The sequence below is a fragment of the Lissotriton vulgaris genome, chromosome 12 (assembly GCF_964263255.1).
Source record: "Lissotriton vulgaris chromosome 12, aLisVul1.2, whole genome shotgun sequence".
Classification (NCBI taxonomy): domain Eukaryota; kingdom Metazoa; phylum Chordata; class Amphibia; order Caudata; family Salamandridae; genus Lissotriton; species Lissotriton vulgaris.
The window spans coordinates 502,778,908-502,804,392 of NC_141700.1; the positions used below are offsets into that span (position 1 = coordinate 502,778,908).

Consider the following 25,485-nt stretch of genomic DNA (forward strand, 5'->3'; position numbering starts at 1 on the left):
GTTGGTCACAGTAGGTGATTGTGAACTAATGAATGGGTGAGCATCTGGGTGGGTGAGCAAAGTGGAGAATACGCTCCTGCGACTGCATGACTCAAGGAGCGCTTCCTTCCAGATTAACGGAGGGAATCAACCTTTATATCATTTCATAATGGTAAAACTGAAAATGTCAGTTTACATCATAGCAGCCTTCTCCTCTTCAGAGCGCTACACATTATGCCTTGGTGTACTAAAGAAGATACAAAGAAAATGCTCATTTTGACACATGGGGAGAGAGAGAAACATAATTCAATCCATGAGCTAGTACAACACATTCTGTGAGCCTCTGCTCTCAAATAGCTGAATTCAGAATTTAGCAGCTGAGATTTGATGTTTTGAGTTTGTGAAGTGCCTGGAGCTGTAGCACTTTCATGCTAGTAATCTTGGTAACCTTAGAACTTTTTGACTGAATTCTGCAGATTTTGCATCGGTTGCTGCATTTTGTACATATATTGACAATGTATAAACAATGAAAAATGCACAGGCTGTTGAGCTGTATACATTCCAATAGGCTAGTCTGTGGCTTGAATCCTAAGCGTCACAGGTTGAAATAAGAGTAGGAATATTCTTGCATCAATCCAAGCATTTAACAATTTAAATATTCTATTCCCATTTAGTGCCAGTCTTGCTGTGCTGCAAGACTGTTGGCAGGAAGTGCTAGAAAACAAGCAAGTTAAATATAGCAGAAAAATCAAGAATAGTTGAACGAGAAAGCTGATCTTTACTGAGAATATTAAATGTATAAACATGCTTATAAAAACAATTCAAAACTATACAATGTGTGTTCTGTGGGAAAATATAAAGAGACAAGTCTTTTTGTGAAGTTAGTGTATAAAAAGATTGCGAGTGTGCACTAAGGCAAAGAATTTAGAGGATGAAATGTTCATTCCCTATGGGGAGAGTATGGAAGGATCCTCCTCAAGTGTATCCTCCCAAAACTGCAAACCACCCAATAAGTCACTTGAGGGTACTGAAGCCAAAATGAACCCGTTCTGTTTTTTGACTTATCCTGGCTGAGTGTCCTCAAAAGAATTTTGAGAGTTTGTCGCCCCCTCACCTTATCAAAGCATGCTTCATCATTTGGCGACCTCTCACAACAGGGTAGCAACAATGACAACCCGGTGGACTTAACCCAGGTTACCTAATCTATCCCTGGGAGTTCTTTTTAATCAATGTTCAGTAAAATTCAAATGGGTCCTTTATTTTTAGGGACAAGAAAAAGTATAAAATATTCCTACGAGTATACTCAAAATGTTCTTTATTAAGTGAGTACCTCTGGTAGGTTTAAAAATACTAAAAAGGTTGGTCATATATTGAAATACATTGAATCACTGGACTTATAATCTAATATTCCCAACATCTTTCGACCACTGTACAAGCCTAAGAAGGTCTAGGGTGTTCTTCAGGGTAACAAAATTTAAGGCAACAGTGTACATTCAGACCATGCGGATGGGTAAATAATGAAACCGTACCAAGGCCCTCTGTTAGATACGTAAAACCTTAAGAAAAAGAAGGCAGGTAAGGTGCAAGTTTCAATTGACGAAACCCACTAATCTCCTGACACATGATTGGGGCCTGCAGGAAATGTCGTATTAAAAACATCTTAGTGCATCCACCCATATAAAGACTTGTAAGTAGAGGCTGATACGTTAATTATCGTGAGAGTACCATTTTTAATAGTGTCCATTAGTGTCTGTGGTATAGCCACCTTTTTATCATACCATCACTCACAGTAGCAATTAAAAAAAAAAGTGAACAGTAGAAAACAGAAAGGTGTATGTATATGTGAAATGAATGCTGATTCTCCTTATGGACACGACTTGCACCCTATGGCTCCTACTTTGTGTTACTGCATAGAGGCGTAGTCACTTACTCTAGTCATACTAAACTACGAGCTCCATGGCAAAGTGTGGGGGATGCCTCCTCCATTGGCACACCGTGGTGGTACAAAATTGTTTTAAGGACATGAGAGAACACATACAATCTAGGGAGAGGAGTTGGACTAACAGCTAGGGCAGTCAACCTCGAATCTGGGGAACCAGGTTCGAGTCTCGGCAATGACACTGAACATCCTGTGATTCTGGGCAAATCACGTAATCGCCCCGTGCCTAACAAAAATGATTGTGTCCTCATGTAACACAACTTGTGCTATGTAAAGCGCTCTGATACCCGATACGGGTCAAGTTTGCGCTATATAAAACTCAGTTAAAAAAAAAACAAATACCAATTACAATGTAGCATTTCTTTAAAACGGTATGTTGGCATTTTGTGTATTCCAACTTCATTAAACAGCTCACAAATCTGCCTCCATCGACACACATTTAATTTATTCATCATGCAGTGTCGATGTTATCTTGAGATTCATGGTAGATACATAGTATGTCATGCACGATTGGTCACCCATATGCTGATGCTCATCACACGTTCATGCCATTAATAGACTATTCTTGCAGAATTCTATTAAAAGCCCAAGACAATTGTCTAGAACTCATGAATATATTAGCATGGGTTTTTAGTGACATTCACAGGGTGCATGATAGCATGTGTCTTCGTGCGGCTGTCGTAACCAAGCATGGGATGTTAAAGCTGCTACTGTTTTTGTTCACCTTTGATATTGTTCTCACCGATACTACACTATATTTATTTTCGTGCTCCCCCAATGGATAAGGGGTAGGGTTAGAACATAGCCGTTTAGCCGTGGTTAGTATTTACTCTACAGGCCTTGAAAAATCCTAAACATTTACTAGACCTGCAAGCCTAGTGATTTAAATAATCTTCTCAACCCATTTATAATGCTCTAAACCCATAAACTTGTTTCAAATGATGTGATCCCGGGCAAGTATTGTAATTTCCTGAAACATTTTCTTCTTTATCACATATGAGAGCACCGTCAAATACACAGGTTCAGCATGTCTGCTGTACAGAAAACCTTTTTGTTTGATTTAATAGACCAAACACTAGCGCCTTATATAATACAAATCTAGCCACATATAGGATACACATGACTGCTGACTTGCCTCTTAGTTAATCGCATTTTCATCAGGGCGGGGGCAAGAATGTTTCTCAAATCCTATTTAAAAACTATCAATTTTAATAAATACATAGCTAAAGCATAAAGTAGCAGCACATTGTCATTTGCAATCAGCAGATTTTACTTTGAATTGGCCACAGGATTTGCCCCTGACATGTGGTTTTAAAACTATGACGTACAATGTTTGGAACTGACGTTTCTGTATATATTTTTCATTTGCACATCACCAAGTAAAGGGTTCTGATTTGTTTTGCTCCTATTTAAATCTTTGTTTGCATCACTCTTCTGAATTACCAAAAAATGTTCTTTCATAATTTTTGATATATTTTGAAATACTTTGTATTTATTTACAAGCTATTTAAATGTTGTGTTACAAAACAGACATTTTACAGCCTTTTGTTTCACAATTATTGTCAGATAGCTCTCTTGACAAAAAGCACTAACTGTAATAAGAAAAAGAAAGCACAATTTTTCTTCTGCGTTTTGGGACGAGTGTTGTCTAATTAATCCTGGAGTGATCTTCCTTGTTTGAACAAGAACATTGCTTTGGCAAATTCTGAAAAACCTTTTAATGTTGGCCAAAGGTAGTTCCACAGAGCAGGCGGTCAGATGTAGTTCTTTTAGAAGTTTCAAGTTGAGCTACTCTTGTTGTGTTTTCTGCTCTTTTGAAGCTCGATTAATCACTTGTGGACGATACTTCTCACTCAACTTATCAGATAGGCATTCTACATGCTTGTGGAAGTCTTTCTTGCTTGTGCAATTTTCCTCAATCTTAAAAATTGTCCTACGGAGAGATTGTCCCGTAGTGATTTCAGATGTTTCTGTCTGTGGGTTTGTAGTTTACCTTGCTCCTTATAGTATTTTGATGTGGACTGATCTTCAAGTCCAAAAACTGGATCTCTTTGTTGCTCAATGTCATTGTGAATTTTAAATACTTATTTGCACTGTTGATCCAGGCCACAAACTGTTTAGCTGTATCTGCAGTGCTTGTCCAGATAACAAAAATGTCATTGATATAACGTTTCCATACCTTGATATGATCAAGGAATGGATTATCCTCATTGTACATAAACTCTTCCACAAAGGCATGGACATACAGGCAGGCCACAATGGGGGCAGCTGTGCTGCTGATTGAAGTCCCATGAGTCTGAAGGTAGAACTTTTTCTACTTAAAGTAGTTCCTTGTAAGTGCTGTGTTGGCACAGTCCATTATGAATTCCCGTGAGAATATAGAAGTTCACTTCTCTTTCCTCAATAAATGGTCCAATACCCTTAGTGACTCATCTTGGGGGAAACTTAATTGATCGCTTCGACGTCCAGCATCAGAAGCAATTGGTTATCTGGGTCGAACTGTATCTGACTCAGTACCTTAAGCAGGTCTTTAGTATCCTGTATATAGGATGCTATTCTCTTTACAGTTGGCTGTAAGAAGTGGTCAACTAATTTTGACAGAGGTTCTAATGGCAAACCTATTGGCAGTTTGTAGAGGATGAAATGCTCATTACTTTTTTGTCATTTTCCAAAACCTTACATTTACTGCTTAACCATGGGAAACAACATAGTTGGCACCGATATTCAAGTACAAACAGTAAAATTACACTCAGTAACCCAGTGACCAACCGTGCCCGATGGTACCTGTGGCAGCTTCTTTGCCCTGCAGAAGTCCAGTTAATAATGGGGATCGTTATGTGCATCTAGACATATTAAATAGATCACAACGTTACTGTAACTACTTTCAACAGAGCGACACTACCGTGGAAGGACTACCATTATTCAACAACATCAATACAGGAAATAAGAAGGGAGGGAGAGTGGGACCGGAAGGGACACAGTGGAGTCACTCAAGACCGGGTACCCCTCTCCCATCCTAGAGTGGATCTGTATTATTAGGGTCACCTAGTTTGTCCTGCATCTTAAGCACATGGGTATCCCACAAAATGGCAGCACCAGCTCTGCCCTGCAGTGAACATATTGTTACATGTCATCTGTCTTCACCACTGCCCACTGCTCTGATCCAGCTCATTTCCAAAGGTGGCGTAGCCGCCTTCTAGGACATAGCTACATGATGCTTAAATAAAATCAAGGTTAAGTCCACAAACTTCTTAAAGTGTCTTTTTTTGTCCTAACTGTTATCCCCAAACAATATACCAGGGGGTTGGGGGCCATCTGTGTATCAACCACATCGGATTTAACCTCCATCACTCGCAACCTCCAATTGTGCCGGAACCAAGCACACTCATACAATGTGGAGAAATGTCACGTCAGGATTCCTAGAGCGTGGGCCCTCTCGAGACGAGAGCTAGAACATCCTGTGCACCCGGTGTGGCTTGAGTTAAGTCTGATGCAGGTAATTAAATTGTGTATATTTCAGGCTGGCATTGCAAGAAACGTGTGCGCAAGTACCATCTCCTATTGTTTATTAAAGAAGGCCACACCCAGGCATTCCTCCCACTTATGCTTACTGCGCAATGCTTGATCCCTGCCCTTGGGCGATAATGCGCCATACAACATTGTGACTGCCTGTCTTCCCATCCCATGACTAAGAAAACATTGAAGCCACTGATGAAGTAATGGTTCTCGTCGGCCCATTCACCAGGTGTCTCACTCTTCTAGCAAAAACATGTTATGTGCCCCAAAAAGCACATAACATCTGATAGAGACTACTAGCCGCAGATTCCTTAACGTAGATTTATTTCCAGGTGTAAGACTGGATCCGGAATTTTTTTTTGCCACAGCGTCCTGGCGCGCCTACGTCAGTTTTTTCCTTTTCCGTGTGCAACGCGGATCCGGTCTCTGCTCTGGACCTGTTCGGGCTCCTTTGTCTTTCCCTTTGTGGTATTTTTGTAGAACAGTGTGCAAATGTTTTCAGGCTTTAATTCTTGCACGTTGTGTGGACGCCTTATGTCGGCGACGGACCCTCACCTCATTTGTATGTGGTGTTTAGGGGAGGATCACATTTTCCCTGATTGTGAGGCATGCCAACAGTTGAAGCCAAAGTCGCGGCGGGAGTGCCGGATGAAACTGCTCTCAGTGCGTCTCTCCAGATCGGCGTCTACCCCTCGTTCAGCTTCGGCGGAAGTTCTCGAAGAGGCCGCCATCATCGTTGTCATCCTCACTCTCCTGCGCCACACGAGCGTCGCTCCCCGGTGGGTAAGTGTCAGTTTGTCTCTGAGGGCTGGTTTCCGGCCTGTTCGGGGTGTGGGCTCTCCACGGGTGATACTGGCCCGTGTCTTGGACTTCGGCAGATCCCTTGCATTGTGCTGGACCCTCCTTGGTGTAGCCGGCCGCTTCGACCCCGGTGCCGACTGGTTCGGCTACAGGCTTGGAGGATGTGGTGCCGTTTGGGTGCGGCCCTTCGGGGGTCCCTCCTTCGGACCACGGCACCTCTGCTTTGCCGCAAACTCCTCCGGGAGTCCCTGTGGTGTGGAGGTTGCGGGGCTTGGGTCGCATCCCCGAGCCCCTCTCGGCCCTCTGGACAGGCGGCGGCATCGTCTACGGCTGAGGTGACTCCGCTACGGCACCGGCAGCGCCACAGGGGTCAGTGGACCCCCTTCGTCCCGCCATGGGTCGAGGCTGGAAGGGGACCCCTCGACCCCCTCCGAGCTTCTCTCGTCCCTCCACGCAGGCGGCTGCCTCGTCAGAGATCGAGTTGGAGGTTGAGCCGACTGTGACGGCACCGCATGGGTCGGCGGACCCCTATGTCCCAGTCTGGGTCGAGGTTGGCGGAGTGCTTCTTGTCACTCCCCCGGTTCCTCTCGTCCCTCCACGCAGGCGGCTGCCTCGTCAGAGGTAGAGTCGGTGCCGTTCCGGCGCCATTCCTTTGCTGCTCCGGCCCTGTCAGGGCCCCGGTGCTGTGTGACGTGGAAGAGGCCTGTCCGGTGTCTCCCGTGGTGCCGGATGGTGATGACGTCCTGCCTCAGGCAACTGACTCTACGGGTTCCGGACAGGCGTCTGGTCGCGGGCTCGTCTTCGGACGCTCCCTCTTCTCCGGAGGTTGGGTGCCTGATTGTGTCGTCCTCGCCGGAGACGGGCCACCGCATGGTGGCTTTTTCTCCTGCGTCATCGAAAGGCGTCCCCGCCATTTCCGAGGCCGCGGCTTTCGCCGGAGGAGCACCAGGTCCTCCACTCCTCGGTCCCTCCTTCTAATTTTCAGGTCTGGCCTTTGCCTGCCCCGCTTGTCGTGTCATGCCGTCTTTGGTTGCCCTTCGGGACAGTGTGTTCCCTGAGAATGTTGGGGAACGACTGGTTGATCTTCCCTTCGATGGCACCCTGTTATTCCATGCCCCGGCAGACTCGGCCATCCAGAAGTTCTTGGCGGGACTTCGTCATCCTCCTCCTCCTCCTCCTTCTTCTCCCCCTCAGTGACAGGTGAATTGATCTGGTTCTTGGATGTTTCCTTTGGGCGAGTCACCCTTGTTGTGCTGTGTGTTTTATGACCACGCCCTTGTTGCCTGTATGTGTGTTTTTGCTTGAGTTATCTGCGCAGATTGGCCCTGAGATTAGGCCTTCTGTTTTCTCTTGGGCTGCTTGTCAAGCCGCCTGCAGAGGTTTTTGCCCTGCAGCTCTTTTGTTTTTTCCTCTGCTGCGGAAGTTTCTTCCAAAGAGGGTTCCCATGTCTTGGCACTTAACGTACCCTATGTGGGGTAGTGGTAGCTGTTATATAGCTTGCGCTGTGCTAGAGGGTTGTGGTCACCTTCGGGTCTCTGCTCTCCATGGCGTTTATGTATGTTTTGCGGATGCTTCTTTAGTTCATGTGCGTGGACCCCTCGTGGGGGTGTGTCCGGGCATTCCCTCGCCTTCAGCTCCTGTCTTGGAGGCTGAGAGGGTTTCATGTTCTCCCCTTTTCAGGTGTAGCCTGCCCGGTCACCTGGGGGCCCCGGGCTGTTCTTCCTGTTTACGGCTGCTTCTGCTGCCGGCGTCGCTCTGTCTGGCCCCTTGACTTCCGGCTATGGTGGGCACGCCTTCTTTTCCCTCGTTTCCTTGGGCCATCTAGGTTTCCTTTCTTCTTCTCCTCTTCCTTACCTGGAATTGGCAGGAGAATCGGTTGCCTTGTGGGGGTGGGGTGCTTCGGCCTCCCCTGGCCTTGCCCTCGCTTCCTCTGTTGGATGTGACAGGACTTCTTCTTATTCGCTTTTCTTCTTCCCACACCCCTCTGGGGTCGGGGTGTTCTGATTGTGGGGTTCCCTTGCCTGGAGAGAAGGGCTCCTCGCCCTGTCTGTTGGACTGGTCTCCTGTGGGACCCTCTGTTATGTCCAGGCTGGTGAGGTCCTTTCCCAGACCCTCCTTCCCCGTGGGTATGGCTAGGGTATCTATTCTACGTTAAGGAATCTGTGACTAGTAGTCTCTATCAGATGTGCGAGTTACTTACCTTCGGTAACTATGTATCTGGTAGAGATGATTCTAGCCGCAGATTCCTTAACGGCCCGCCCTTCCTCTCCGGTCTGCGAGAACCTTTTTGGCTTGGCCTTCTGCACTCGCCATCCAGTGGATGGCTATGTTCTTGTGAGTGCATTCTTCGCTCTCTGACAGGATGTTTTTGTCCTGTTTCTTGTTCCTTCCTCCTCTTTGGCAATTAGAGGATGGGTCTATAGGTACTCCTATCCCCCTCTGTCCTGGTTACTTCGGGACTGGGGCTTGCCTTGCTCGCCCCCCTTTTAAGTTGGGGTCACCCTTCAGTGTTTTGCCCCTTCTTTCCTTAGGGGGTTGTCGCACTATGTGCTAGGGTTGCCCTGGTAGGTGGTTGTTCCCGGTTTGTCTTGGAACTGGTTCCCCTTCGTCATTCCTGGTTGGGGAATGTGAGAGATTGGGCCCCGAGATAACATCTGACTATAAGGGTGGACTACCAAGACCAGAATCCTTCAGGACGAGCGAGGACCATAGGGACCTTCACCTACAGAAAGCAGCCCAAGGAAAAGACACCCACCTCTCATGTCATTTCACAGCACCGGGGAGGAGGCGACTCAGGAAGCGGTAGTGTGGTCTCCTTGAAAACAAGGACTGCCCAGGAAGAGTTGTCGACGTCCAATGGAAGCGGAACCCTGATGTCGAGTGTGGAGACGCGAGACAACCAGGAGAAAACGGAGCGAGAAGACGGCGAACGAAGAGAAGACGAAGAAGAAGAAACAGACGACCACTGGTCCGAAGAGTGGTGTCGTCCACCGCAGGAGGCTGAGGAGCAGCCGCAACTCCAGAGAGTTGCAGCGGGGCCGGTGAGTGACGCCAGTTCGGGGGAAGTCGGGTAAGGTTTAGGTGAGGGTGGCGGGAGGAGGGAGAGGAGCGGTGCAGTCTCATTCTGGGCCCGAAAACGAGGAAACTTGGAAAACTCGGTTAACGCACTGCGGTTCGTTTCTTTGGCCCCGCGTTTGATCTCCTGCACTTAATCCTTCCTTACTTTTATTTGCTTCCCAATCACTTCTTGAATTCCCTTGAGTAAACAATGGAACGATTCTAAAACACACCGGGTGTTTGTGACGGTAATAACAAAAGCACAAGCTTTATGCAGAATTAACTGACGGCCACCATTGTTTTTCCTCTCTTACGAGCCTCCGGTGCAAGATATCACCACAGACTCAGCTGAGCACCAGTCCCTGGCGACTGACCCTACCATTGAAGAAACCGGAGCAACAGCGCCATCCACCGATTCTGAGGACTCGGACTTGAAGGAAGATCCATTCCCTGCTGCCCTACAATCCCAAACTGTATCACTTGAAAATAAAAACCCTGCTGTTAGACAGTATGTAAAGCTTCCGCGTCTGTACCCCTTTCCATTTTCGCCGGATTCTCACTTTATTAACAGCCTTATAGCGCCTGGCAGCGCGATCTTTTTAAATTGCTTAAATCTTTTATCTCCCTACCTTATTATATTTGGGCCAGACAGCGGGTGATTTGATACTCGTTTTCCTGCATAGGGTGTTCCTCCCTGCCCCGGTCCATCACGGCTGACGTGCCGATTGCTGTGGAGGGCAGGCGCCATCTTAGGTGAGGACCTGGTTCCCGGCGGTGACGCGCGCTGCGCTCTAGCTGGGGGTGTGGTTTGGTTTCAAATTGACCACAGGCTTGGGGCGCTCCGCGGTGCTAGGAGGTGTGGTGGCAGCACTACTGAAGGTCCGCTGAGCGCTGGGAGCAGACTGCGAGCTACCGGCATTGTGTGGAGCTCTTCTGTTACCCCTTTCCATTTTCGCCGTGTTCTCACTTTATTAACAGCCTTATAGCGCCTGGCAGCGCGATCTTTTTAAATTGCTTAAATCTTTTATCTCCCTACCTTATTATATGTGGGCCAGACAGCGGGTGATTTGATACTCGTTTTCCTGCATAGGGTGTGCCTCCCTGCCCCGGTCCATCACGGCTGATGTGCCGATTGCTGTGGAGGGCAGGCGCCATCTTAGTGAGGACCTGCTTCCCGGCGGTGACGCGCGCTGCGCTCTAGCTGGGGGTGGGGTTTGGTTTCAAATTGCAATGGCCCCTCGGAAATGCAGCGGACGAGCGCAGCGGGCGCGCCGAAGGTGCGCCTAAGGTAAGCCCGTCTGCGCCCGTCCGCGGCCGGCCGGGGCTAGGGGCTAGTCCCCCTGTCCGTTCCTCTTGATATCCATCTTCTCATCTAACCCACCTACATGCTAATTGGCCTCTTACGGCTATTACTCTGTCGAAACTCGAGTCATTGGGGTTATTCTGCGCCAGAGACTCGTTCCCTGAGATTCCATCGCCCTCAATACAAGTTTCTGCTGCTTTCCCCTCTCTACCCTTCTTTGCAGGCACTGATTCCTCCCCCACTAAAGGGTCTATGTCATCAAAACTTACAGTGAGTTATCTTAACACTCGCTCACTGGTAAGACACCAGTTGGAAATTTTTAATTACCTAGATTCCGTGAAACCCGACATATTGTTGTTGACTGAGACCTGGCTCAATGCTGAATCTACTCCAGACATTCTCGCGGCTATCGTATCGTATCGTATCGTATCGTAAGGGGTGCTTGTAAAGCGCACTAACACCATGGGTTTCCTGGCGCTGGTTGGAAGTAGAGAGGACAGAAAGACTAGCCAGATTGGGGAAAAAGCCAAGTTTTTAGAGATTTACGAAAGAGTCAGAGAGTTAGAAGTTTTAAGAGAAAGGGGGAAAGAGTTCCGAAGCTTGGGGGCCAGGTAGGCGAATCTCCGGCCTCCAGATCTGCAGAGCTTGTAAGAAGGGACGGTCAAGAAGTGGAGGTGAGAGGATCTCAAATTACGGGGTGGACAGTAGGGTCTGATGAGGGATTTCACAAATGCGGGGCAGGGGCCAACTAATGACTTGAAGATAAGGCAGCCGATCTTGAAGGCTGCCCTAGAGATGACAGGGAGCCAGTGGAGTTTGACGAGGAGGGGCCTGGCGGATTGCCACTTCGGAATCCCTAAGGCCAATCTCGTCGCCTGATTTTGGACCACTTGCAGTCTAGCCGTCGATGTTTTAGGCAGACCATGGTAGATCGCATCAGAGAAATCTAGGCGGGAGAGGACGAGGGCCATGATAACCTGCAGGAGGGCATCAGGTGTAAGAAGGTATGCCACTTTCCTGATCCTGCGCAGTTGGTAGATGCAGGACGAGACCACGGTCCCCACCTGTGGCCCTAGGGATAGGGCGGAGTCGATGGTGAGCCCCAGGCTCTTCACCGAAGCTACGGGAGTGGGAGAGGGGCCCAGTTCCGCCGGCCAGAATTGAGGCCCCCAGAAGGTGGCGCTCCTACCGGGAAGGAGGAGCTCCGTCTTACCGGGGTTCAGCTTTAACTGGTTATGGCCCATCCACTGGAGAATGTGGGACATGACTGCCTGAAAGTTGGGAATAGCAGAGGGGGAATTGAGAGAAAAAATGAGTTGCAGGTCGTCCGCGTAATTAAATACGGTAACGTCCCACTGCCTCAAAGAAAAAAGAAGGGGGCGAAGATAGAGATTGAAAAGAAGAGGGGACAAGGAGGAACCCTGGGGGACCCCGCAGAGCGAGTGCTCTCTAGGAGCCCTGAAGGCGCCCAGGCTAAGGGTCTGAGACCTGCCAGTCAGAAAGGATCTGACCCAGGCCAACGCCAGGCCCTGGATGCCAGCCTGCTCGACACGGCGGAGAAGGATGTTATGATCCACCGTGTGGAAGGCGGCTGACAGATCTAATAATACCAAGGCCTGGGGGGTACCCTTGTCAACACCGTCTCTTAGGGCATCCAGCACGGCCAAGATCACTGTCTCCGTGGAGTGGCCGGGTCTGAAGCCCGCCTGGTTGACCTCGAGAAAGTTGGAACTCTCGATAAACTGTGAGAGACAGGTGGTGACATGGGCTTCCAGGTGGTGATCCCTCCTGGCTACTACATTCTGCAAGCAGACCGAGCCTCTGACAGGCCAGGTGGAGGAGTAGCAGCCATTATCACATCCTCTATCAGATTCTCTTCTTTAACTACGGTCTGTATTTCTTTGGTTGATTATCTTGTGTTAAGACTGGAATCTTCAGCCACACCCCTGATCTGTGTGTTAGCATACCGCCCCCCCCCAACCTATGCCCAACTTTTTGACGCTGTTTGGTGATATGCTCTCTGAACTAATCATTAATAATTCCAACATCTTAATTTTAGGAGATTTTAATTATTGGCCTTTTGATGAAAAGGAGAGTGTTTGCTCCACTATGTTCTCGGATCTTTTATCCGGCATGAACTGCTGCCAACACATAAATGTCCTGACCCACATTAAAGGTCACGTCTTGGACCAGGTCTGGACATCCAACGTGACGATCTCGGCTCCCCTTATTTCCCCCTGCCTATGGTCAGATCATTTCATAATCTCTTTCTCCCTCTCAGTCACTCCCTATCCTAGCAGAACCCTGCAGAGCAATTTCCGAGCCCGGAACTGGAATAGGGCTGACCGTGGTAAATTCGTTGATCTACTTAAAACTTCTCCTCCCCCTGCAGCCAATTCTATTGACACCCAAGCCTCAGCTCTTACGAACTGGCTTGAAACAGCTAGTAACGCTGTCGCCCCGCTTAAACACATCAAGCTTAAGCGTCCACATGACGCACAAAAGTGGTTCACTGAAGACCTTAAAGCCTTAAAGTTCGAGCTCAGGCAGGCTGAGCGTCAATGGCGGCGAGGCTATGCCGCGGACACAAAGTTGCGGTATAGGTCCCTGCTCAAAGAATATAAAATAGCGATTCTATCTGCTGAGACCTCCTACTTTTCACAAAAAATTGTTAACTCAGCTACTAAAACGAAAGACATCTTTTCCATAGTGGAGGAGCTATCACATCCTGACAGGGTCACTATCAAACCTCTCCCTTCCCAAGCGCTCTGCGACTCCCTTAATCAGTTTTTTGTGGATAAGATTGTTAACATCAAAAAGAGCATTTCTCTCGCCGGCCTCCCTTCTCCCCCTGGGCCCGCTTTCCCCTTGTCCTCTCCTAATCTGCAGCAACTCACTCAGATCCCCCCTATTTTAGAGGATGATTTCTTAACCTTTCTAAGCAAGGTCACTTCTGGGTCCCCGACTGAAAGCTGTCCTCCTTTGATCCTCCGCGAGGCCTTTACAGCCTGCCGCTTCCCCCCTTGAGACTTTTGAATTTGTCCCTGTCCTCCGGTTCGGTCCCCAGTTCTTTTAAGGTGGCCGAGGTCGTGCCTATCTTAAAAAAACCCACGGCAGACCTGACGATCATGAGTAACTTTCGCCCCATCTCCCTTCTCCCTTACCTCAGCAAAGTGCTTGAGTCTCATGTTACCAACACGTTGAGCTCCTTCATTGAGCACTCCCAATACCTTGACTCCCAACAGGCCGGTTTTAGATCCGCCCATTCTACGGAGTCAGTTATACTTTCAGTTATGGAGGAACTGCAGAGAGGAGCGGACTCTAACATCAGCCAGGTTCTGGTGCTCCTGGACTTGTCGGCCGCCTTTGACACGGTCGACCATAATATTTTGGTCGACCGTGTCGGGGAGGCTGGCATCCGGGGCACCTCTCTGGACTGGGTTTGTTCCTTTCTATCCAACCGCCATCAGGCGGTCCGGCTCTCTCAGTTTACCGCTGACAGGGCAGGTCTAACTTGTGGCGTCCCGCAGGGTTCCTCCTTATCCCCTCTTCTTTTTATTTATACATGACCCCTCTTATCCGGTCTTTACGAGGCAATCATGTCACCGCGTTTAATTACGCGGACGACATTCAGCTGATTTTTAATATCGATGGCTCGGCGGAGTCCATCCTCAATTTCCAGTCCACCCTCTGCCACATCAGCGACTGGATGGGGGCTAACCATCTGAAGCTTAACCCCGACAAGACAGACTTGTTCTTGTCGGGGGAGCCGCCAACCCATGGAAATCCACCTTCTGGCCGGTGAGCTTGGGCCCTCCCCAGAGTCCAGTCGACTCAGCAAAAAGTCTGGGAGTTATCATCAGTAACGATCTCACGATGAAGCCCCAGATCAATGCTGTAGTCTCCTCTAGCTTCTTTCAGCTCCGGAAAATCCGGAAGATCGCCTGTTTTTTGACCACTGAAGCTCTTACCTTAGTTCTGCTAGCCTTAGTCATTTCGAGGATTGACTATGCCAATTCACTTTATGTAGGCATCCCGTCCTATCTGCTGAAGAGGCTGCAGCTTATTCAGAACCAGGCTGCACGCCTCATTTACCATCAACCTAGGCACCTACATGTCAGTCACTTGTTAAAGTCCCTTCATTGGCTCCCCGTGTCTGAGCGGTGCAAATTTAAGCTAGGCTGCACCATCTTGAAGTCCCTCGCTGGTGTGAGCCCCTCTTTTATTTCCTCACTACTGCACTCTTATGTCCCTACCCGCAACCTTCGTTCCTCCCACCTTGCCCTACTCAAGGTCCCTGTTTTTAAACGCAAGAAACATGGAGGCTCAAGATTCTCATTCCTCGCCCCTTTCTTATGGAACTCACTCCCCCTGAGCATCAGACTCGCCTCTCCCTATGCACGCTTCAGGTCCCTTCTCAAAACTCACTTGTTCCGTAATGCATTCTGCTAATGCCTATGTGTTGTGAACTGTCCACCCCCTGTTGCTAGAGCGCCAAGAAACCGTTAGGTGTTAGCTGCGCTTTAGAAGTCATTTTTACATTACATTACATGTACATCCGACCTGCCCTTCCACAGGGTCATACTCCTGCTCAGGTTCTCATGACCTTTTGCATGTGTGCCTTGTCTCAAGGGGGTACTGTTTACATTCTGGCAGGGTGGTGGTTCAGGGCTGGGCTCTGTCCTTTATTCTTTATTCTATTCCCTGCCCTTGGGTACTGCACTGTCTGGCACTACTCCTTATGGTGTTGTTCCTCACCATTCCTTTTTAGGTCTCGCCTGTCAATGCGCATGCACATTGAGCTTGCAAGACTATTGGGGCTTAAACAGACTTTAACTACACTGGCGATTTGATGCTGTGCCCGTGCGCTTTTAGCTCAATGCGCTTGCGCATTGAGCTAAAATGCGCGTGCACAGCATCAAATCGCCAGCCATCTGTTCCCCAGCTTGGCGCCTCCGCTCCTGCTCTCTCCTGGCTGCTCCTCCCCTAATTATTCACGGCCTGCCGGCCGTCTTTTCACTTTCACGGCCGGCAGGCCGTGTCTCGTTTTATTTTTTTTTGCTTGTTTTTCGTTTACCTACCAAGTAGATCCTGGCTTTTTTAACCTTTCCTCATCTTAACTTTTGTTTTCCCCCCTCACATGCTATATTCTGTTTTAGGGTTATTCTAATTTTGCTTTTTAAATACCTTGTTTTTTCTTCTCTCCGCCGCCATTGTTACTCCCTCCCATTCCCTTAGTGAATTTCCCCACCTTCATTGCCATCCCGAACAAAGCTGTTATCACCCTGTGGCTCTGCATCGGTATCTGCTGAAATTAGTAGTGTATTGAAGAGGTGTCTGCCTCTGTGCTAAAGAAAACAGGTCACTTTTCTGAACAAATGTGATTTTCACCCACAGCACGGCCTCTCTCAATGGGAGGATGTGGCCTAACGGCCAGAGATGGTGACATTGTGGCTGGGAAACCAGGTTCTAGACTCTGATTCGGCTCGACATAGTTTGATTCCGGGCAGATCACGTAATCTCCCCGTACCTACTATAAATTAATTTGTCCTTGTGTAATGTAATTAACTGGTGCTCAAATAAAGCGTGCTAATACATTTGGGTGGAGTTTGCGCTATATACAACTATATAAAAATAAAGTCTGCCATGATATTTTATCGTTGGTCTCATGTTTTTGTGGTGTAGTCCGACAGGCCCCTTCAATATCCCGTGATTTTCTGTCACCCCTGCCTCCTCTCCCCCTGCTTTTCCTTCTGCCCGTGAGAAGTTTTATTTGGCTGCAGTAAGATGTTATGTCAGTGATCTCAATTAAGCTTGGCAATTCGCAGCAAATCTTGTATGCAGACCGTTTCTAAGGACATCTACAGGCAACAGCATAATTGTGTAGTGGCTCCTCGTCATTAGGGGGGCTTCCAGCCTTCGTTGCTTTCTCAGCCAACAACGTTACGCCCATGTGCGCTTAGTTTCAGCAAGCATTGCGCTTGTGGCTCAAAAACTGGGATGGGCGAAAGCGATACACTTTGTGACACAAGGGCAAGTCCGCGCTGCTGAAGCTACAACTAAAGTACATAACTATCCCCAGTGGCCAGTGCAGCTGGTACAGTCGTACTAGGGTCCTGGTGTGAGGACAAACTGGGGCCCTAGTGTGAGGAGATATCTGCAGCCCAGTTATTTCCTTTTACTAAAGATGGAGGAGGCTTCATGTTGCACCCGGTGGATTTCCTCCACGCTGCACAGACGTTAATAAGCTGTGGTTTGTAACCACTTTTACAGAAAGGCTTGGGGACGGCGAGATATATTGGCTTTGCTAATGCTTATTTTTTACATGTCCTCACTGGATTATATTGTGAGTTTTGGTGTGTTCTCTGCTGCTTTCTCCAGATGTATATCAGCACACTTTCTTCCAGCTCGTGTCATGAGACCGCATCCGTTTCCACTTACTTGAAAAACTGAAAGCCCCTCTGCTGGCTTCCACAAAAGTTAGAACCCAATATTCGAATGATCCTTATAGCTGAAAATTGTCCCAGCCCGGGATGTCGTTAAACAATATGACAAGGCTCTCTTGCCTTACTTTATCGAGCGTCATGGGTGATGGACTGGACCACTTGGATTAGCAAGACACAGATCTCGGAGGCTGTATAAATGCACAGTGAATAAGCTTTGTAAACCTGTTGTAAGTAGAACGACCGTTTAGAACGTCTGAAGGGATTTTATTTAGGTCCGAGCCACACAACTTTTGAAATTATTTTTTGTAAAACGAGTTAATTTGCGTTGGCTTTTAAACAACGATCGATTTTAATATTAAATAAAGAAATTGCTCAAAGTGTCGTTGTAAAGCCAGCTAAGCTCGTGTTCACGCTTTCTGCAGGACAAGCTTGCTACTTCCTCTTTGCCGTCCAGTTGAATTCTCTTAAAAAATGCAGCATTAAAACGTCATAAATGAGCTGATGTCATCCGCATTATTTTCAGTGCCAGGTAATGTAGCAAACACTAGTCTGGCTAGAGCGAGGAAGCAATCTCAACATCTGCCATGTAGCATCTGCCATATAGAATCAACAGGTTTGTATTCTGTCTTGTTCTCTTCTTTTTTCCAAAAGTTTTTTTGCTATATTTTGTAATTCATTGAAACTAATTGAGCATATCCATTTTTTGGGGAAAGTAGGTTAAGTATTTAACATTTTTTTTAAGTGTAGCTGCACCTTAAAGTCATCAACTCGAAGTATTAATATTTTAGTGGACATTCTGAAAGTAAACAGTAAAAACGTTTGTGAAAATATATTATTTACCATGAAATGGCAAAAAATGAAAGTGATAAAGCAGATGGCTAATATTTCAGATGAAGACCGCACTGTGTTGTTTGGCAGTTTCCCAAAAGAAAGGTAGGGTTCTTTATATGAGAAGACCATTCCAAAGATATGGTTGCAGCTCCTGTGTTATATTTATTCAGTGCCAGAGAGATTTGAATTTCGGGTTTCCATTCAGCTGCAGCTTCTTTATTCTGCAACCCTTTTGTCTGCTGAAGACATTTTAGCCAGATAAGGTGGACTTCCCTGGCGAAGCACCCTGTATGCCTGTCCGTAGATCTTAAATTTAATTCTGCTTTGGAGTGGAAGCCATTGTACCTCATTTAGAACCTGTGAGATGGGGTCACATGTTCTTTCGTTGGGCAGTGACTTCAAATCTGCCTTTAGCAGAGTAGGAGAGGATTGCCAAAACCCAGCTAACTTGACATTTCCTTTTTTGTTTTAGGACTTCAGCATATCACTAATCCTTATATAGGATGATCTTTTTGTAATGCTAAGTATCCTGTGAAAGTAACTGCTCAAATTAAGTTCTGATTGTATTTAGGTCGAGCCTGTCAATGCGCTTGTGCATTGAGCTTGCAAGATTTATTTGTACTTAACCAGAGCTTAACCATCGGGCGATTTGATGCTGTGCCCGTGAAAAGCAAGCTCAATGCGCAAGCGCATTAACCTAAAAAGCGCGTGCACATGAAAGCCAGCCATCTGTTGCTTCCCCAGCGTGGTGCCGCCAGCAGCTTCACTTGAAAGGCATCCGCTCCGCCCCCTGCTGCATCAAAGGCTTTCATTTCGCACTTTTCACGGCCGCCAGGCCGTGTCTCATTTCTCCCCCCCCCCCCCCCTCCCCACAGCAATGCCAAGAGCTTGTCTCCCTTCTAACGTACCGGCTTGTTTATTTTTCCGCTGTTTTTGCTAAGTGTTTAGCTGGTGTTTCGTGCGCATGTTGGGTTGATTGTTAATCTTGAATTGCTTTCCATCTACAAAACCAACACTCCCCGTGACCTTTTTACCGCTGCTTTTAAATTCTGCGTTTTTAATAGAAAATGAATGTTTTGAGGTTTACCAGGCTTTCATTTAGAAGCACCATTCTGCTTAAAATTTACCGATTCACTCTTTTTCTCGACATTTGCAAGACACTGCTTATTGTATGTGAATGCTTGATAATGATTGTTTCATATTTAGCCCTACATCTAATTTTTTTATGCAGTTTTATATCCCGTGAACTCGCACACAAGGTATCGTAGCGCTTTAGATAAGCACCAGTTACATTACACAAGGATGCATTTACTTATGGTGGGCACTGAGAGATTAAATAATGTTCTCAAAACAACAGCATTTCAAGCCAGCACTAAAACTCTACTCAGTTCCAAAGCTCCACCATCAGCTGCTCTGGCTGTCACATCACAAACGTGATTTATTCTGTTCCAGCCTTTTAGGTGCCTGCTCCATCCCCAGCCATACCTAACAGGCACAAATGCAGTTTAAAAAAAATCATATTTCACTAGTATACAAATGGCTTCATCCTGGCCCTTTTAAGATGCAGCATATCTCTTATCCGCAGCCCTACTGGCTATTCAGAAGCAGCGGTTTTAAATATGTAATTGCCATATCTTGTTTGTAAATGACCTTATCTCCCCATGCCGTCCCCCAATACCTCCAAACAGCCCTGTAAATCTTTATTTTAATGCTCATTAAGATAGCACAGGGACACTTTCTTTCAGTTTCACATTGATCCGGAGTAGGGTCCTAAGTCAATAATGCGCGTGCATTGCATTCTGGGTTTTTTCAATGAATGTCGACGAGCTTTCAGAATATTTTAATGACACACAGTACTGCGGCTTTTAATAAATTGCTCCCATGTTTTTTGATAGCGATGAGGGTTTTGTTGTCAAAAAGCATCTCATTGTGGTATGTGATTGTTTTCTTTTATGGTGGATGAGACAAATCCTATGTACAGCACAACGTGGGGCTATTGCACGCAGGTGGCACTAGAATGAATGGTGCTATCTATTCTTAAGTGTCTTCAAGGAGCCCACACCAAAGAGCCGCCTCTTGCAACAATGACTAGCCCTCACAAAATGGCCATTGTGGAATGTACACTTGATTGAGTCCAGCTTTATTACAAATGTCACATTTTTTTTTTAAATAATGCTATAGGTGTCACATTTGCAAATTCAATAAATATTGGCATTTACAATCATAAAATTAATACATTTGCTATTATAAAAACATAAACATAACTTAAAAAATTATTACATTTACAAGACCAATAGCTCCAACCTTTCTAATGCGCGACCTATTGCATTTCCAATGCTTGTTCCAAATGTTCTGCTATTTTACACACTGTTCCCATGTTCCTAGAGTTTGTCTGTTGACTCCGCTTTGTGGCGCGGAAAAGTTCTCAGAAGAAAACTGCTGTAGGCGCGCCGGGGTGGGACTTAAGTGACCTCGTTGACGTCACGTGCGCGGACGACGCCTGGGCAGAGTCGCGCGTTGCCGGTGTGCAGGGATGCTGTGGCAAAACATTTCCTGGATCCAGTCTCACGCCTGAGGATAATTCTATGTAAGGAATCTGCGGCTAGAATCGTCTCTACCAAATACATCGTTACCGAAGGTAAGTAACTCATACATGTGCCCCGGCACTTGAAAAAAATGCAAATTAGGAAAGGGACACTGAACCCCCTCTGCGTAAAGATCTCCCCCCCCCCCCCCTCCCCATCCCTCCCACCCCTCCTTCGACTAACCACAGCCTACCGCCTCATGAACAGCTTGCACGATTATCAGTCTTGGACTCTTGGCACACTCCAAATTGATAGCTGTGGTGCAAAGCTCATCTGTTGGCGCCAGGACTGAATATACCTGTTCAGCAGAGTCTCGCCACCCATTCCAATCTACTTAATCCTCTTATTGAGCTATGCCTGTCCCTCAGCCAATCTAATATCTTGGTTTCCTGGAAATCATATCGATTAGCCCCACTCTCCGCCATTAGCCATTGTATTGTTGGCCATCTGTCTCGTTGGCCATTGCAGGTGAGCCTCGGAATAATAGAGTTCAAGGTCTGGATCCACTCCCCAAGCCTCCAGCTTGGGGTGCTGGACCTTTGGAGCATGACAATTGATACTGTCCTTCGGCCTACCTCCCCCCACCCCTCCAAACCAGGTCTGACAGCAGATGCCTCTGTTCCTTAAAGAAAGGACGTGTGGGCACTACTGGCAAAGCAGTGAACAGGTACAGAAAGCGTTGTGAATCTAGCGTCTTTGTTATTGCTCTACGCCCCATGGGCAAGAGTGGGAGGCCCTTCCAAGAAGCAAGAGACTGGCTCAAAGCTGTCAACGCTCTACTGAGATTACTGTCAGGGAGGTCCCTGTCCGAGTGGAATACATTGATCCCTAGCTTAGCCACAATGTTCTTTAATTAGAAAGCTGATCTGAACTTTTACTCTAGCACTTTGGTAACCATTTCATACTTGAGCAAGTTTTTGGGAAACCACTGTTTCAACACTCGCAAGACCTTCAAAAGAACTCACTCCAGTCACTTGTTAATACAGGAGCAAATGAATTGTGCTCGTCTGTGAGAATATTCAACTAGGGACGATTTCAATAGTTTCTCTTGTGGGAGTGTGTTTTTCTTTTGTTTCTTTACTAGCAGATTTAACTGATAAATAACATATTGTTCACCCAGTATTTTTAGGTCGAGCCTGGGCTGTGTATGCTCTGCTCTGTGAGGCATGCTGTATTCGAGTATGGACTTGACGCTCTGCACAAACTTCGCCCATATTTTTCATTGGCTTGTGTCATTGTCCTTTTGTAAATACTGGCTTCTGATTCGTTAATAGGCTTGTTAGTACCACCTTGTCTTCATTTGTAACCTCCCATGAGGACTGGCCCTTTTACTTCTGTTACACAGTATGTCTGATTTCTTTAATGAGTTTCTCCTACTGCAGCTTGCAGGCATGGCATGCTTACCTGCAACTTCAGCGTGCCAATGGCGCTTTCTCTTTCCAAGCTGCCCAGGATAATAGCGGCCGATGCTTTGAGATGATATAGATCTCGCTTTTAAAAGAGTTTGAGCTATTGCTGTTGTAAATGACAATGTCTCTTATTTATGTGTTAATTATCAAAACAGAGAAATAAAAGGCATTGCCATTTAAAATGCCAATAGCCTAAACTCTCGCAAATGCGAGACCTATTGCATTGTAAATGCTTGTTTTTAATGTATTTACCACTGCAAGATTGGCGCCCTCCATCTTGGAACAATCTTTTAGACCTCTTTGTTGAGATTTTTTCATAACAGCACAAGGACATCTAATACATTGTGCAATCCCAGTGTTCCAATGTGCAATGTTTTTTTTCTTTATCCTTTATTTCTTGTTTATTCGTTATATTCTGATCTTCATTCCAATCTTCATTCCACTCTTCAGTGAGTTCTCTTAATGGAATCCTCGTCGACCACTGCAAAAACAGTTGATGGACGGAATGCTGAACAATGCCAAACACTCACTCCCAGTACAGAGATCTGGGCCTAAATCCATCAACTTTTTGCTCACCATGCCATCATAGTTTGAACCTAGCCTTAGGCAAATCAGTCTTTACCCTGCTCCCTGTGGGAACAGTCCAGCCTGAGCTGCCAGGCTAGGTTCTCCCTGGCCCGGAAACAAGCATCTTATGACCGGTTTTAGGATAGTACCTAATATCAGCCAGGATAGATTGAATCCAGTGGCATAGCGGGCACGGAACTCACGTCCAGGCATACCCATCCACCTCGGAGTGACAAAATGCAAAAAGAACAATTAATGTATGGAATGCTGAACAATGTCAAACACTCACTCCCAATACAGATATCTGGGCCTAAGTCCATCATTTTGGTTCAGGGAAGACATGGCTTGGCAGTTCAGGCCAGATTGTTTGTATTGGAGCAGGGTCAAGATTGATTTGCATGTAGTTAGTTCCAAACTGAAGTGGCATGGAGTGCAGGATAACGATGGAGTGGGATACGGCCCCAGTGATTACCAGTGGCTGAGATTAATTCGAGCATTCCGTCCATCACTGTTTTGTATCCTTGTCAGCCATTACAGCAGTTGACTCTGGACATCCATGAGGAAGGATTCTAGCTGGTTGTGGATGTAGAAAGGTAGGATCCTTCTGCATGGTTACCTCCACTTTTTGCCTGGTGATGTTATGGTTTCTGACTAGCCTGACTGGGATCCTGCTAATCGAGACCCTAGTCTCTGTGCTTTCTCCCTTAAATTGGCTATTGTGAGTACTTGGGTACAACCCAGATTGGCTACTAGTGTACCCTCTTAAGTTCCTAGTATATGGTACTGAGGTACACAGGGCATAGGTACACCTGGGGTCTCCCATGAGCTGCAGCATGTATTATGCCACCCATGAGAGACCACTCAAATTGCGACTGCAGGCATGCCATTGCAGCCTGTGTAAGCTGGTGCTAGCACCATTTACGACGGATATAAGTTTCTTATATCTGAGGTCACTGCACTTAAAACCTATAAGTCACCCCTAAGGCAGGCATTTCAATCTTGAAGGCAGGATGCTCAGTTTAAAGTGTGAGGGTGCCTCTGTATGAGCAGTGCAAAAACCACAGTTGATGAACAGAATGCAGAACAATGTCATACATTCACCCCAGTACAGAGATCTGGGCCTAAATCCATCGTTTTTTTTCACTCCACACCACCCCAGTTCAGACATGGCCATATGCAAATCAGTCTGACCCTGTGCTTCATGGGAACAGTCCAGCCTGAACTGCCAAGCCATGCCTTCCCTGGACCGGAAACAAGCCTCCGAGGACCGGGTTCTGGCATTCCAGCCGTCTTCAGCCCGGCTTGCTTGAATCCAGTGGTGTGGAGAGCATGGGACTCACGTCTGAGCTTACCCATCCCACTCGGGGTGACAAATGCAAAAACTACAGTTGATGGACAGAATGCAGAACAATGTCATACATTCACCCCAGTACAGAGATCTGGGCCTAAATCCATCGTTTTTTTTGCACTCCACACCACCCCAGTTCAGACATGGCCATATGCAAATCAGTCTGACCCTGTGCCTCGTGGGAACAGTCCAGCTCGAACTGCCAAGCCATGCCTTCCCTGGACCGGAAACAAGCTTCTGAGGACCGGTTTCTGGCATTCCAGCTGTCTGTGAGTGTTTAATTGGTTCACAATGTTGAGTCTGTAGGTTCTGACGATGGGGGCGAGCGGAGCCATGTAGACGTTGAAGAGCGTAGGGCTGAGGGAGAACCCCTGTTGGACTCCGCAGGAGGTAGGTGTCGGGTGCGAGAGGACAGGGGTGAGTCTGACCCGCTGAGTCCTGCCGGAGAGGAAGGTACGGATCTATTTGAGGGTCTTGACTTGGATCCCTGCGTCGTGGAGTCTGCAAATTAGGGTGCGGTGAGAGACTGTGTCGAACGCCGCTGAGAGGTCGAGGAGGAGGAGGGCTGCTGTTTCTCCTTTGTCCAGTAAAGTACGGATGCCGTCTGTTGCGGCGAGGAGGGCGGTTTCTGTACTGTTTTTTTTTCTGAAGCCGATTTGGGAGGAGTCGAGAATGTTGTGCTTGTCGATGAATGTTGCGAGTTGACTGTTGATGGCTTTCTCGAGGACTTTCGCTGGGAACGGAGCAGGGAGATGGTTCTGTAGTTTTTGAGGTCGGCGGGGTCCGCCAAGGGCTTCTTCAGGAGGGGGTTGATATTGGCGTATTTCCAGTCATTGGGGAAGCAGGTGTTCACCAGGGAGCGGTTGATGGTGTGGCGGAACATGGGTGCGATGGTGTCGGCGGCTCTATTGAAAATGTGGTGGGGGCAGGGGTCCGTGGGGGCCCCGGAGTGGATTGACTTCCTCGTCTTCAGTGTGACTTTGGTGGTGAGGGCTGTCCAGTTTTTGATTGCTGGCTTCAGGGTGTCGGAGGTGGTTGGTGAGGGTTCAGTGTGTTGGTTGTCTTCGTCGAAGACAACCTGTTCTCCAGTTCAAACCAGCTCAGGGAGCCGTTGGCTCCCGATCTGAGGAAAAACTGGACAAAGGACATGGGAGTATCCTCCCCACTGTCCGAGCCCTCCCATGGGAGGGAACCCTGAATCGTCTTAGCCCTTTCCTTAGGGTACTTAAGTGCTTACCTGTTGGTGGGTATCTAGATTTGTTGTGGGATAAGATTCATATGAAGACACCACTTCTTCCACCGTCTGGACTCTCTGAATTTCGATGGACTTCGCTCTGGGCACCGAGACTGCAACTGGGTAGACTCCTGCTGCTCCTGGTCTCGTCATCCTGCTCGTCTGCTGCAACGTCTGTGCCTGTGTAGTTTGTAGTTGCAAAGTCTTGTTTGTGCTCCATATGGACACCGACCCCTTGTTTGTGCTCCATATGGACACCGACCCCTCAACTCTTGACATCTGACTTGGGACAACTTGTGAATGGCTCCTGGTCTTCCTCAGCATCACCTGGTCGACCAGCTGCAGCTCCAAGGTCACAGTCGGCTTCCCTGCAACGCTCGACATCGGTGGCCATTCGTCTTTCGTGCCTCCTGGTCACTTCTGAGTGGCATAGACTCTGTTCCCTCTGTTTGCAGGTTCTTCACATCTTG

The 25,485-nt window shown here is 47.4% G+C and overlaps 1 protein-coding gene across 2 annotated transcripts in view; it reads left to right on the forward strand.

Annotated features, from left to right (window-relative positions):
* CENPT (centromere protein T) overlaps nt 1–25,485 on the forward strand; it is a 1,372,670-nt gene that overhangs the window by 175,560 nt on the left and 1,171,625 nt on the right. The window lies entirely within an intron of this gene.